General features: G+C 42.3%; 1 long non-coding RNA gene across 5 annotated transcripts in view; it reads right to left on the bottom strand.

Annotated features, from left to right (window-relative positions):
• LOC117085903 overlaps window positions 1-12,467 on the bottom strand; it is a 294,414-nt gene that overhangs the window by 192,770 nt on the left and 89,177 nt on the right. For 4 of the 5 annotated variants that reach the window (XR_004438125.1, XR_004438123.1, XR_004438124.1 and 1 more), the window contains one exon: window positions 3,044-3,589. The exons of the other annotated variant lie outside the window; for it this stretch is intronic. This is a non-coding gene — a long non-coding RNA (uncharacterized LOC117085903). The remainder of the gene's footprint in view (window positions 1-3,043; window positions 3,590-12,467) is intronic. 5 annotated transcript variants of the gene reach the window in all.

Genomic DNA, 12,467 nt, shown 5'->3' with positions numbered 1-12,467 from the left:
ATCATGCACCAGGAATAGCCACAGGCACTTAATGCCAGCCCATGAAGGAGCTGCTCAAGGCTGTGGGATTGCACCCTTGCATCAGCATGTCCAAGATGTGAGACATGGAGTCAAAGGAGATCATTTTGAAGCTTTAAGATTTAATGACTCCCCTGCTGGATTTTGGACTTGCGTGGGGCCTCTAGCCCTTCTGTTTTAGCCAATTTCTTCCATTTGAAATGGGAGCATTTACCGAATGCCTGTATCTCCCTAGGAAGTAACTAACTTTCTTTTGATTTTAAAGCCTCATAGGTGGAAGGGACTTGCCTTGTCTCAGATGAAACTTTGGACTGTGGATTTTCAGTTAATGCTGAAATGAGTTAAGACTTTGGGGAACTATCAGGAAGACATGATTGATTTTGAAATGTGAAAAGACATAAGATTTGGGAGGGGCCAGGGGCAGAATGATCTGGTTTGGCTCTGTGTCCCCACCCAAATCTTATCTCAAATTGTAATCCCCACATGTTGAGGGAGTAACCCGTAATCACCACATGTCGAGAGAGGGAGGTGATTGGATCATGGGGGTGGTTCCCCCATCCTGTTCTCATGATAGTGAGTGAATTCTCACAAGATCTGATGGTTTCACTAGTGTTTGGAAGTTCCTCCTTCACTCCTCTCTCCTGCTGCCTTGTGAAGAACGTGCTTCTTTCCCCTTTGCCTTCCACCATGATTGTAAGTTTCCTGAGGCCTCCCTAGCCATGTGGAACTGTGAGTCAATTCAATCTCTTTCTTTTATAATTTACCTAGTCTCAGTTATTTCTTTATAGCGTGTGAAAACAGACTAACACACTAACTGATCTGATCACTACACATTGTATACATGTATCATTCTGTATATGGGATATCATTGTATCCCATAAGTATGTACGACTAAAAATAAAAGATAAAGAATATATTGGTTTTGAAATCAGGGAATCAAGGATTAGAATTCTGGGCTTGCCATTTAGTAGTCATGCAACCATGGGCAGGTTTATTTACCTCTATGAGCCTTAAGTTCCTCAGGGTTAAAATGCAGATTATAATAATATATCTTAGAGGTTTACTGTAAAAACCAAATGATATGACATAAATAAATCTGCTGGCAAATGCTAGGAAATAATAAGCATTCAATATACACTTTTTAAAGTTCTAGTTCTTACCTCAGTCCAAAGATATCAAATGACTTCCCTGAGGTGACATAAAGGCAACCCAACACCATTTGCTTCTCAATATCATGGATTGGTTTCAATTGCTACTTTTATTATGTATTATTTATCCCCTCATCTAGCCTATTAGCAAATGTGTTAAATTTTAAAAGAGCCTTGTTTCATCTCTCTCAAACATTTCAACCTCTTCGGAGAAATCGTTTTTAACCATCACTTGCTGTTCATAAACATTCAGTTAGGCTGACATCCAAATGTCAAGAGTTCAGACATGTAAACATTAAAATAATTTTGCCAGTGAAATTTCATGAGCTTCCACATAAAGTGTTTCAATTAACTCCATTTTGTTAGACGTGATCTTAATCCCTAAAACAGCAATTAATCGCAGCTAGTAGTATTCTGATTGTTTTTTCTTCAAGCTTAAAATACCCTTGAAGACAGGTCTGTGACTTGCACTTCCTTCATATCCTGCACAATCTCTGGTATAGCAATAGGCCTAAGTAGATGTACAATATCCATCTGATCAGGCATATCTTTGGTATCAATAAATGCAAGTTCAGAGAAAAAGAATAAACCAAGTCTCTTTCTCAAACTAAAGGCTAAATTATAAGAAAATTGTAATTGTTCCAATAAAAGCAATTGCTTTGCAGCTACTGTGACAAAATAAGACTACATAGACAGAGTGAATCAAGTAACTCAAGTAACTCCCTGAGTTACTCAGCCCACTGTTCTCACTGGTCCATGAGAATGTACAGTAAGAACATACAACGAGAAGGAGAGGTGCTTCTTGTTAAAAAATATATATATATAGTAATAAAAACCACTTAATCTAAACTTACAGTTTTCAGCTTATGGGTACACATGAGATGTCAGTGATAATAGTACCTACCCCTTAACTGGCTTCTTGTGATTTGAATAATGAAGAATTTCAACAACGCCACTCTTGTGCCACCTTTTTAGCTGTGACTCATGTGACTACAGACAGTCTTCCAATGGCCTTTTCTCTGCCCACCCTTTACACTACACTTAAAGTCATAGAATGTAGCCCCTTGCCAGTCCATGAAGATCCTAATTCCTTGCTTTAAATTGTATGCCCAGTGTTCACAAACCTATAAACCCACCAGATGCCAAAATGGTACTCACCAGATGCCAAAGTGGTTCCCTTCCATGCTCTTGACCCCAGCCACATAGTGGTCCTCACAGCGCAAGGAAGAAAGCCACAGTTCTGGTGTCCTCACCTACCAAGTCCACATATGTCATAATATTGTGATTAGACATGTATGCTCCAGTCCAGGGTCAGACCACTTAGGAGAGAACTCTGGCTCTAAAACTCACGAACTCTGTGAACTAGGGTAAATTACTGAGCCTGTCTCTTAGCTTCAGTTTCCTTATCTGTAAAATGGGGATAATACAACTGGGGCTTATTGTAAAGATTGAATGCAATAAGGTACATAGCAGCTAGTATAGTTTCTGGCACATAAGAAACACTGAATAAATGTTCACTATTATTATATTACACCTTGAGAATAAATCACTAGAGTTATGCCCTAACATGATTTAGTGGCTGGCTGACATAACTGCAGGGAAACGCTAAAAGTGAATCCTCTTTTGCCAGGCATTATATTAAGCCCTATCATATAGTTTAATATTCACAAACACTGAAATAAATATTGTAATCACTGTTTTTACAGATTCATAGAAGTGACTTACCCAGAGTTAATTTGCTTACACAAAAGAACAGCCAATAGCTGTCCAAAGTCCCAGTTTTCTCCACTAACTCATGGTGCCCCTCTCACACTTTGGAAAACTTGAGACCTTTTCATTGGTGCTATAGTTAACATTGAAATCAACAACACACTCACAGGTTGAATCTGCTGTCCAGAAAGTTGCCCTGACTCCTGTCCACTTCAGCTTCTGTCCACAGTTCATAAGGATGCAACCATCTACACAGCTGCTGGATTGTCGTCACCTTTGAGGTTTTATTTACAAGTCCACAAAGTATGTGTCTTTACAAAAGTAATGGATGGGACCCTCAAGCACTGATGACTTCCCAGCAGGGGCCCAGTTGTTGGTTTATCTCAAAGCCTTTGAACCCTGGCTCTTCCAACCTCTTCACAGGGAAAGGCTCTAAATCAACTCATCCTTTATGAGCTGCCAATTTCCTGAACTGGAGTTGGAGGCCTCCTTGTTTGGAGGAGATATGGAGGGGTCTGGGATAATGTCCTAGCTGTCCCTTTCCATCTCTGGCATGGAACACTCCCTGGGGTTGGTGAGCTGCACCCCTCTCATCTCTGCACAAACACCATCCTCCTCTGTGCTGCCTCCTCGGTTTCCTCCCCTGTCAGCAAGTGTCATCTTCTATACTTCAGGGGGCTAAATCCCAGCAAGACCTTGCTGAAGTTCTTCCCCTAATGAAGACAGAGAAGCACATTGGAAAGATGATCTGAGAGTCTCCTCTAGAATTCATTCTCACAATTTCTGTATTCTCTTATGAAAAAAGTACAACGTTTTTTACTCATTCTCATTTCCAGAGTCAGAATTTGTCATTACAATGGATGTGTTCACTTGATGTGGACAAATCTCTTCTTTTTAGTCAAAAATTCTTATTACTACAGTAATGTATCCACATTTGCAAACTGCTTAGAAATCAGGAACAGCCAGCCGGGCGCGGTGGCTCACACCTGTAATCCCAGCATTTGGGAAGCCCGAGATGGGCAGATCACAAGGTCAGGAGTTCAAGATCAGCCTGACCAAAGTTGCGAAACCCCATCTCTACTAAAAATACAAAAATTAGCTGGGCGTGGTGTCAGGCACCTGTAATCCCAGCTACTCAGGAGGCTGAGGCAGGAGAATCACTCAAACCCGGGAGGTGGAAGTTGCAGTGAGCTGAGATTGTGCCATTGCACTCCAGTCTGGGCGACAAGAGCAAGAGTCCGTCAGAAAGAGAGAAAGGAGACAGAGAGGGGTGGGGGGAGGGAGGGAGGGAAGAGGGGGGAGGGAGGGAGGGAAGGGGGGAGAGGGAGGGAGGGGGGAAGAGAGAGAGAGAGAGAGAGAGAGAGAGAGAGAGAGAGGAATAAATCAGGAACAGACAAATAAAAGCCACACTTTTTTCTGAGTTCCTTGGTATTTTTTATGTTCCTCTATTATTATTTTTAAGACCACTGTTTACATATCTGGCTCCCCAGCTAGTCTGTAAATGCTTTAAGAGCCAAAACTTGGTTTTATTCATTTTTGTAACCTCGGCAAAATGCTCAGTTCCTGAAATGCAGCAGGTGATCAACAAATGTCTGGATGAATGGATTTAATGGAATCCTCAGACTTTAGAGAAGGAGGCCCTTGAGCAAATCTAATCTGAATTTTTCTCATTTTACAGTACTATCTTTTCACTGAATTCCAATCAGGTTTAGAAATTACAGAGATAGCAATAGCATCAATTAACTTCTCTTACTCCTTCTTCCTTTTGTGGTTCTTCTAGCCACTCAAGGGGCATGAAAGGAGTTCCAGGCTCCTCCATTCAACCAATTTCTTTACAGTTTATCAAGTTTCCCCAAAATAATATGCTTGGCCTATTTCAAGTTAAGGGTCTTTTCTAATGCTGTCTTATTCTCTTCTTGGAGAGTCCAACCTTGCAAATCTTTGTAATATTCATGTTTATAATAATATAAGTAGCAGACATTTATTGAGAGGTACTCCATGCCAGGCACTGCGTTATGGCTTTACATACATTGTCTCATATAATTCTCACGACAACCCTATGAGGCTTAGACAGGATAAGTGGTTGCCCAAGATGACACAGCTAATAAGTGGCAGAGTCAGAATTTGACCTAAGTCCAGCTTCAGAGCCCTACTTGTTTAATCTAATCTAGCTGAGAAAATCACCCATATTTTTCTCACGTAGCTCTTTTGAGGGTTTTATTCTTAAGGGTCAACTGCTTTTATTACATCATGAATATGAAGTATTTCTAATATATTGATGAAAAGTATTAAGTAGGAAATAATTGCATTCCTAAACTAACCCCATAAAACAGGATAGACTTCTACTACGAAACATCTTTGAAATGAGAGTTCAGAAGGGAAACAGAACAGGAAAGCAAATGGAAACCCAAGGTGCCGATCATCTTTGCTCAATGCACTGGCCAGCAGTTGTCCTTCAGAGCAAGCAGTGAAGTCACGGGAGATCATCCACTCTGTGTAAAGCAACACGTCTTGATTAAATTTTTAAAAGGAAGAAAAGGAAAGTGTAACCTCTCCTCTGCCTACTTGAAGGTTACAACATATGCAAGAGACCAGTGTTTGCTCTTACTGGCTGTGGAAACATATCATGTAACTTATGACTACTCGGGAATCAAGTATGGGAAGGGAATTCCTATAGATGAATTCCAAGTAGCTGGCTTTATTAACATCTTGTGACATTAAGTTGCTTTTAACCTAATTATTCAAGCTATTTTCAACCACAGATTGTGTCATCACCAACACTCAGTCCAAAGACTAAAATAAAACAATCCTTGGAAAATTCCAGCAGCATTCTCATCAGCAGGCTCTGACCTTCAAAAGGCTCACCGAAATGCCTGTGCAAAGGCCCAGCATTCTCTGCTCCTCATGTACACTTCTGAGCATTCCCAACTCAGACTATTCGCAATCTCAAATTCTTTACTCACTCCCACCTGCTTGGCAAAAGACTTTCCCTACCGAGACGTGCCACAACTTGTAGGAAGAACTCCACTAATTAGAAACACTGCACTGACAGTGGTTGTGAATAAGTTGTGCCAGGTGTTCACATGTCCTTAATACCAGCCGTGTTTGGTTATTTATAACACCAAGTCAGGGCAATGGAATGCCTGGTCTTGCAGGCTGTGTCTCTAGCCATACATTGCATTTTAATCTCTATCACAGACTAATTAAAGGCACTAAAAGATATCATTTTTAGCTCAAATTTTCAAAGAGCAGAGAAAGAAGTCTAAAATGTATTAAATTCCTACTAAAGGCCAGGCCTTGTGCTGGGAGCTTTACTTATGTTACTTCTTTAATTCCCACCACAGTCATACAAGGGAGGTATTACTATCCCCATCTCACAGACAAGGAAATGTAACCGCTGAAGGATTAAATATCCTGCCCAAGTGAGTAGTAAAGACAGGATGGGAACCTGGATTATGTGAGCCCAAATTCCATGTTTGTTTTCACCAGCAGATCAACATTTCCCCCATACTGCCTAGTCTGGGGCCAAAAGCGTAGGAATAATGGTTTAAAAGGTACAGATTCTGCAGTCAGGCTTCCTGGGTGTTTAATCTGCTCCATTCAGTTTCTAGGTATGTGACCTTGCCAAGTTACTTAACCTCTCTTAACCTCAGTTTCCTCACCTTAAAAAAAAGAGATCATTATAATGCTAACTCATAGATTTTAATTATTTGACAATAATTATGACTGATATTGTTTGGTTGTGTCCCCACCCAAATCTCAACTTGAATTGTATCTCCCAGAATTCCCACATGTTGTGGGAGGGACCCATTGCGAGGTAATTGAATCATGGGGGCTGATCTTTCCCATGCTATTCTCGTGATAGTGAATAAGTCTCATGAGATCTGATGGGTTTATCAGGGGTTTCTGCTTTTGCTTCTTCCTCCTTTCCTTTTGCTGCTGCAATGTAAGAAGTGCCTTTTGCCTCCAGTCATGATTCTGAAGTTTCCCCAGCCATGTGGAACTGTAAGTCCAATTATACCTCTTTCTCTTCCCAGTCTGGGGTAGGTCTTTATCAGCAGCATGAAAATGGACTAATACAGTAAATTGGTACCAGTAGAGTGGGGTATTGCTGAAAAGATACCCAAAAATGTGGAAGTGACTTTGGAACTGGGTAACAAGCAGAGGTTGGAACAATTTGGAGGGCTCAGAAGAAGACAGAAAAATGTGGAAAAGTTTGGAACCTCCTAGAGACTTGCTGAATGGCTTTGACAAAAATGCTGACAGTGATATGAACAATAAGGTCCAGGCTGAGGTGGTCTCAGATGGAGATGAAGATCTTGTCGGGAACTTGAGCAAAGGTGACTCTTGTTATGTTTTAGCAGAGACCAGAGACTGGCAGCATTTTGCCCCTGCCCTAGAGATTTGTGGAACTTTGAGCTTGAGAGAGATGATTTACAGTATCTGGCAGAAGAAATTTCTAAGCAGCAAAGCATTCAAAATGTGACTTGGGTGCTGTTAAAAACATTCCATTTTAAAAGGGAAATAGAGTATAAAAGTTCAGAAAATGTGCAGCCTGATGATGCAGGAGAAAAGAAAAATCCATTTTTGATGAGAAATTCAAGTTGGCTGTAGAAATCTGCATAAGTAGCAAGAACCCTAATGTTAATCCCCAAGACCATGGGGAAAATGTCTCTAGGCCATGTCAGAGACCTTCAAGCAGCCTCTCCCATCACAGGCCTGGAGGCCCAGGAGGAAAAAGTGTTTTTTGTGGGCTGGGCCCAGGGGTCCCCATGCTATATGCAGCTGAGGGACATGGTGCCCTGTGTCCCAGCTGCTCCAACCATGGCTGAAAGGGGCCAATGAAGAGTTTGGGATGTGGCTTCAGAGGGTCGAAGCCCCAAACCTTGACAGCTTCCATGTGGTGTTGAGCTTTCGGGTGCACAGAAGTCAAGAATTGAGATTTGGGAACCTCCACCATGATTTCAAAAGATGTATGGAAATGCCTGGATGCCCAGGAAAAAGTTTGCTGCAAGGGCAGGCCCTCATGGAGAAACTCTGCTACAGCAGTGTGGAAGTGAAATGAGGGGTCAGAGCCCCACAGAGAGTCCCTTCTGGGGCACTGCCTAGTGTAGCTATGAGAAGAAAGCCACCGTCCTCCAGACCCCAGAATGGTAGACCACCAACAGCTTGCACCGTGCACCTGGAAAAGCCCACAGATACTCAACACCAGCCCATGAAAACAGTCAGGAAGGGGGCTGTACGCTGCAAAGCCACAGGGGTGGAGCTGCCCAAGACCATGGGAACCTACCTTTTGCACCGGAATGACCTGAATTTGAGATCTGGAGTCAAAGGAGATCGTTTTGGAGCTTTAAAATATGGGTGCCCCACTGGATTTCAGACTTGCATGGGCCCTGTAACCCCTTTGTTCTGGCCAATTTCTCCCATTTGGAACAGCTGTATTTACCCAATGCCTGTACCCCCATTGTATCTAGGAAGTAACTAGCTTGCTTTTGATTTTATAGGCTCATAGGTGGAAGGGACTTCCCTTGTCTCAGATGACACTTTGGACTGTGGACTTTTGGGTTAATGCTGAAATGAGTTAAGACTTTGAGGGACTATTGGGAAGGCATGATTGGTTTTGAAATGTGAGGACATGAGATTTGGAGGGGTCAGGGGTGGAATGATACGGTTTGGCTGTGTCCCCACCCAAATCTTGGGAGATACAACTTGAATTGTATCTCCCAGAATTCCCACGTGTTGTGGGAGGGACCCATTGGGAGGTAATTGAATCATGGGGGCCGGTCTTTCCTGTGCTATTCTTGTGACAGTGAATAAGTCTCACAGGATCTGATGGGTTTATCTGGGCTTTCTGCTTTTGCTTCTTCCTCCTTTTCTCTTGCCACAGCCACGTAAGAAGTGCCTTTTGCCTCCTGCCATGATTCTGAGGCCTCCCCAGCCATGTGGAACTGTAAATCCAATTAAGCCTGTTTTTCTTCCCAGTCTGGGATATGGTCTTTATCAGTAGCATGAAAATGGACTAATACAATGACTATGGTCATTTTCTTTTCCACCAAGCCTCATCACCTGTTAAAAAAATATTGAATTCTTACTGCAGGCCAGGTACTACACTGAGGGTTTTTTTGTTGTTGTTGTCGGGGGTTTTTTTTTTTTTTTTTTCTTTTTTTGAGACAGAGTCTCACTGTGTCGCCCAGGCTGCAGTGCAGCAGCGCAATCTCGGCTCACTGCAAGTTCCGCCTCCTGGGTTCATGCCATTCTCCTGCCTCAGTCTCCCGAGTAGCTGAGACTACAGGCACCCACCACCACAACTGGCTATTTTTTTTGTATTTTTAGTAGAGACGGGGTTTCACCATGTTAGCCAGGATGGTCTCCATCTCCTGACGTTGTGAACCACCCGCCTCGTCCTCCCAAAGTGCTGGGGTTACAGGCGTGAGCCACCGCGCCCGGCCTTACAGTGAGGGCTTTTAAATGAATTATGTCGTTTAATTCTTACACTAATCCAATGAAACAGCAGTAACTAACACTTCTTAATCACTTACTACATAGCAAGATCTGTCTTAAACACTTTACTCATATTAACTGGAGTAAATAATTAACAACTATTCGTGAACTAGTAAGTAACTGAGGTAGGCAATATTGTTGTCTCAATTGTGCAAGTAAGGAAAAGGAAGTTCAGAGAGGATAAGTAAATTGCCACAGTCACAGAGCTAGGAAAAGATGAAGCCATGTTAAGGACTCAGGAAGCCCGACTTAGGGGGTTCAATCTTAACCTCTACTCTCAGGTTTCTGGGCCTGGGCTAGGCCATGAAAGAAATAAGAGCTCGCACCTCTAACTCCCGAGTAGCTGTAACCAAATGTCCAAAACATGCAAAATACATGGTACAGGCCCGGGGTGAAGATGGTGGCCTGTGGGTTCTGGGGAAACTTTTCTCGGGAATTTGTGGCTTTCATTGATTGGGGTTAGTCAGGAGGTGAGGTGGGGGGAAAGTATCTCAGGATGGAGACTTAGTAAGTGCAGACAGGTAGATTTGAGGGGAAGAATAAGGAGAGTGACACAACTGAGGAGGGGTTTCATAGAGCAAGACATGAAGACAAGGACAGTTTAAAGAAGACCCCTGACAACACTCTTAACTGGGATGTCACTTATAAGGGGCAACAGGAAGCATCAGTTTGTGTGTGTGTGTGTGTGTGTGTGTGTGTGTGTTTTCAATTAAGATGGTTGTTGGGGGTGTCTCACTCTGTCGCCCAGGTTGGAGTGCAGTGGTGCAATCTTGGCTCACTGCAGCCTCCACCTCCAGGGCTCAAGCTATCCTCGCACCTCTAACTCCTGAGTAGCTAGGACCACAGGTGTGCACCACAAGGCCTGGCTAATATTTTGTATTTCTGGTGGAGACATGTTGCCCAGGCCGGTCTCAAACTCCTGAGCTTAGTGCTGGGATTACAGACGTGAGTCACTGCACCTGGCTGCAAGAATCAGATCCTTGAAGAGGAAAGCGACCTGACAAGAGTGCCCTGTGCAGCACGGCTTGGTGTGGAGAGCTGGAACTAGATGGGGGCTCTGCAGTGCCCCCATCTTGACTGAAGGGCCAGCAGCACGCGATAGAAGGAAGGGCCAAAGCAGAATCAGTGGAGTTCAGTGAAAGATTGATGCAGGAGAGCTTTAACAGAGAACAGGTCCACCATGTCAGGATCGGAACCAGGCCCAATCAACACTGAACTACCATACCTGGCTCTGTGAATGACCTACTGACACATCATTGATGCAGAAAACAAGTTTGTTAAATAAATGTATAAGTCATCTAGCTGCCAGCCCAGGCTCTTCATTTTGCACATCAGAAAATAGATCCCAAAGGTTATGTGAATTAACCAAAATTATGAAAATATGAGCAGCAAATCTAAACTAAACTCCCAAATCCTAACAGTTATTCCAGACTGTTTTTCTGCTATAACTTGCTCTCAATTGGGAAGTCTCAGGGACCATAATATCAATAACAGATGTCATCAGTAACAGAAACTAAGATTTGGGAAAAGATTGCTGGGGTTCTTAGATAATATTACCTTAGTTTTGAACATGTAAATACTGACTTGATGGCAGAACTTCTGATTAGAAATGTCCTCTAAGCAGTTTTCAGTTTGAGACAGAAGTACAAATGAGAATTAATGACTAGAGATGGAGATAGTTGAGAATCACAAATAGAGAACTATTAGCTGAAGGCATGAGGAACATATTTTTATAATATCATGAAATAGAAAGTTTTTGGTTTCTCATTACTTCAATTAAATATTTTTTAGTCTACTGAAGAATTGTTGAACAAGCAGTGCACTTAGCTGCAATCAGCATGTTAATGTTGTTGGAATCACTTCATTTGCACACGTCAATCTTTGATCTGCCTGCATACAGAATGATTCAGGGACCGCTGCGTTGACCAAACTATATTAGTGCCCCCTGAAAAGTATTGCCAGGGCTCCAGATCTGTCCTGTAGGCCCTGTTGGAATCTCTATTCTGTAAGTTTGCTAGATCTTGCCAGCTATAGTTTCCAAGGCAAAGCAAAGATCTTAAAACTTTTCTCATATTTACAGCATATGTTTAGGCCATACATGAAGCACAGGCCTTAGATGTAGATGTTTTTGCCCTATAAGATTTTTCCCTTTGGCTCCCTAAATGCAAGGGGTCAACCCAAATCAGTAGATTAAGTCTGTTATCAATGAAGCTAGACATTGCTGAATTACTGTCATCTAAAACAACACCTGTTTTCTCAGCATGGACTCTACATAATTCTATGCCAACCCAAAACCTAGTTACTGAGCAATGTGTACCCTACACTGTTTTATGGGAAAGGGCAAGGCACTCTGAAGTAAAATATATATATATATATCTTTGGAGAGGTAATCAGGTTCACTGATACAAAGTTTTAAATCTTTTGGGCTTTGTAGTGAGTTGAATGTTGGTCCTACCCAAAAGATGTGCCCAACAAGAACCTGTATGTCTTACTTGTAAATAGGGTCTTTGCAGGCATAATTAAGTTAAGGATCTTAAGATGACTGGATTATCCAGGTAGGTCCTAAATCCAATGACCAGTGTCCTTATATGAAACAGAAAAGAATAAGACACAAGCACAGGGAAGTCCCTGTGAAGAGGCAGGCAGAGTTTAGAGCTATCAGCCACAAGTTAAAGAACATCTAGACCCGCCAAAAGTTGGCAGACGTAAGGCAGGACTCCCCCCTAGAGCCTTCAGAGGGAGCAGGACCCTGCTGACACCTTGATTTTGAACTTCTGGCCCAAAACTGTAAGAGGATAAACTTTTGTTATTTCCAGCCAACAAGTTTGTGGTAATTAATTACAGTAGCCACAGGAAGTGAATACAGAGTTCATGAAGTGAAAGACTTTTATCTCTTTTGATCCCCTTGGAACGAAGATCTCAATCTTATCTTCAACAACTCAGTCCTTCAAAAATGCTACTCTCTTGGCTCCAACAAATAGGAATTATCTTTGAGGTTAAGCGAGTTTTCGGTGTAGCAGCCAACAGATAGAAATTATCTGTATTGATATTTGTTTTCTTCCTAGAAAGGCACAAGAAATTCAGAGTTCA

Source organism: Trachypithecus francoisi, unplaced genomic scaffold (genome assembly GCF_009764315.1).
Source record: "Trachypithecus francoisi isolate TF-2019V2 unplaced genomic scaffold, Tfra_2.0 Lachesis_group1, whole genome shotgun sequence".
Lineage (NCBI taxonomy): Eukaryota > Metazoa > Chordata > Mammalia > Primates > Cercopithecidae > Trachypithecus > Trachypithecus francoisi.
The sequence above is the reverse complement of the archived record's forward strand: the minus strand, read 5'-3'. Positions and strand labels throughout refer to the sequence as shown.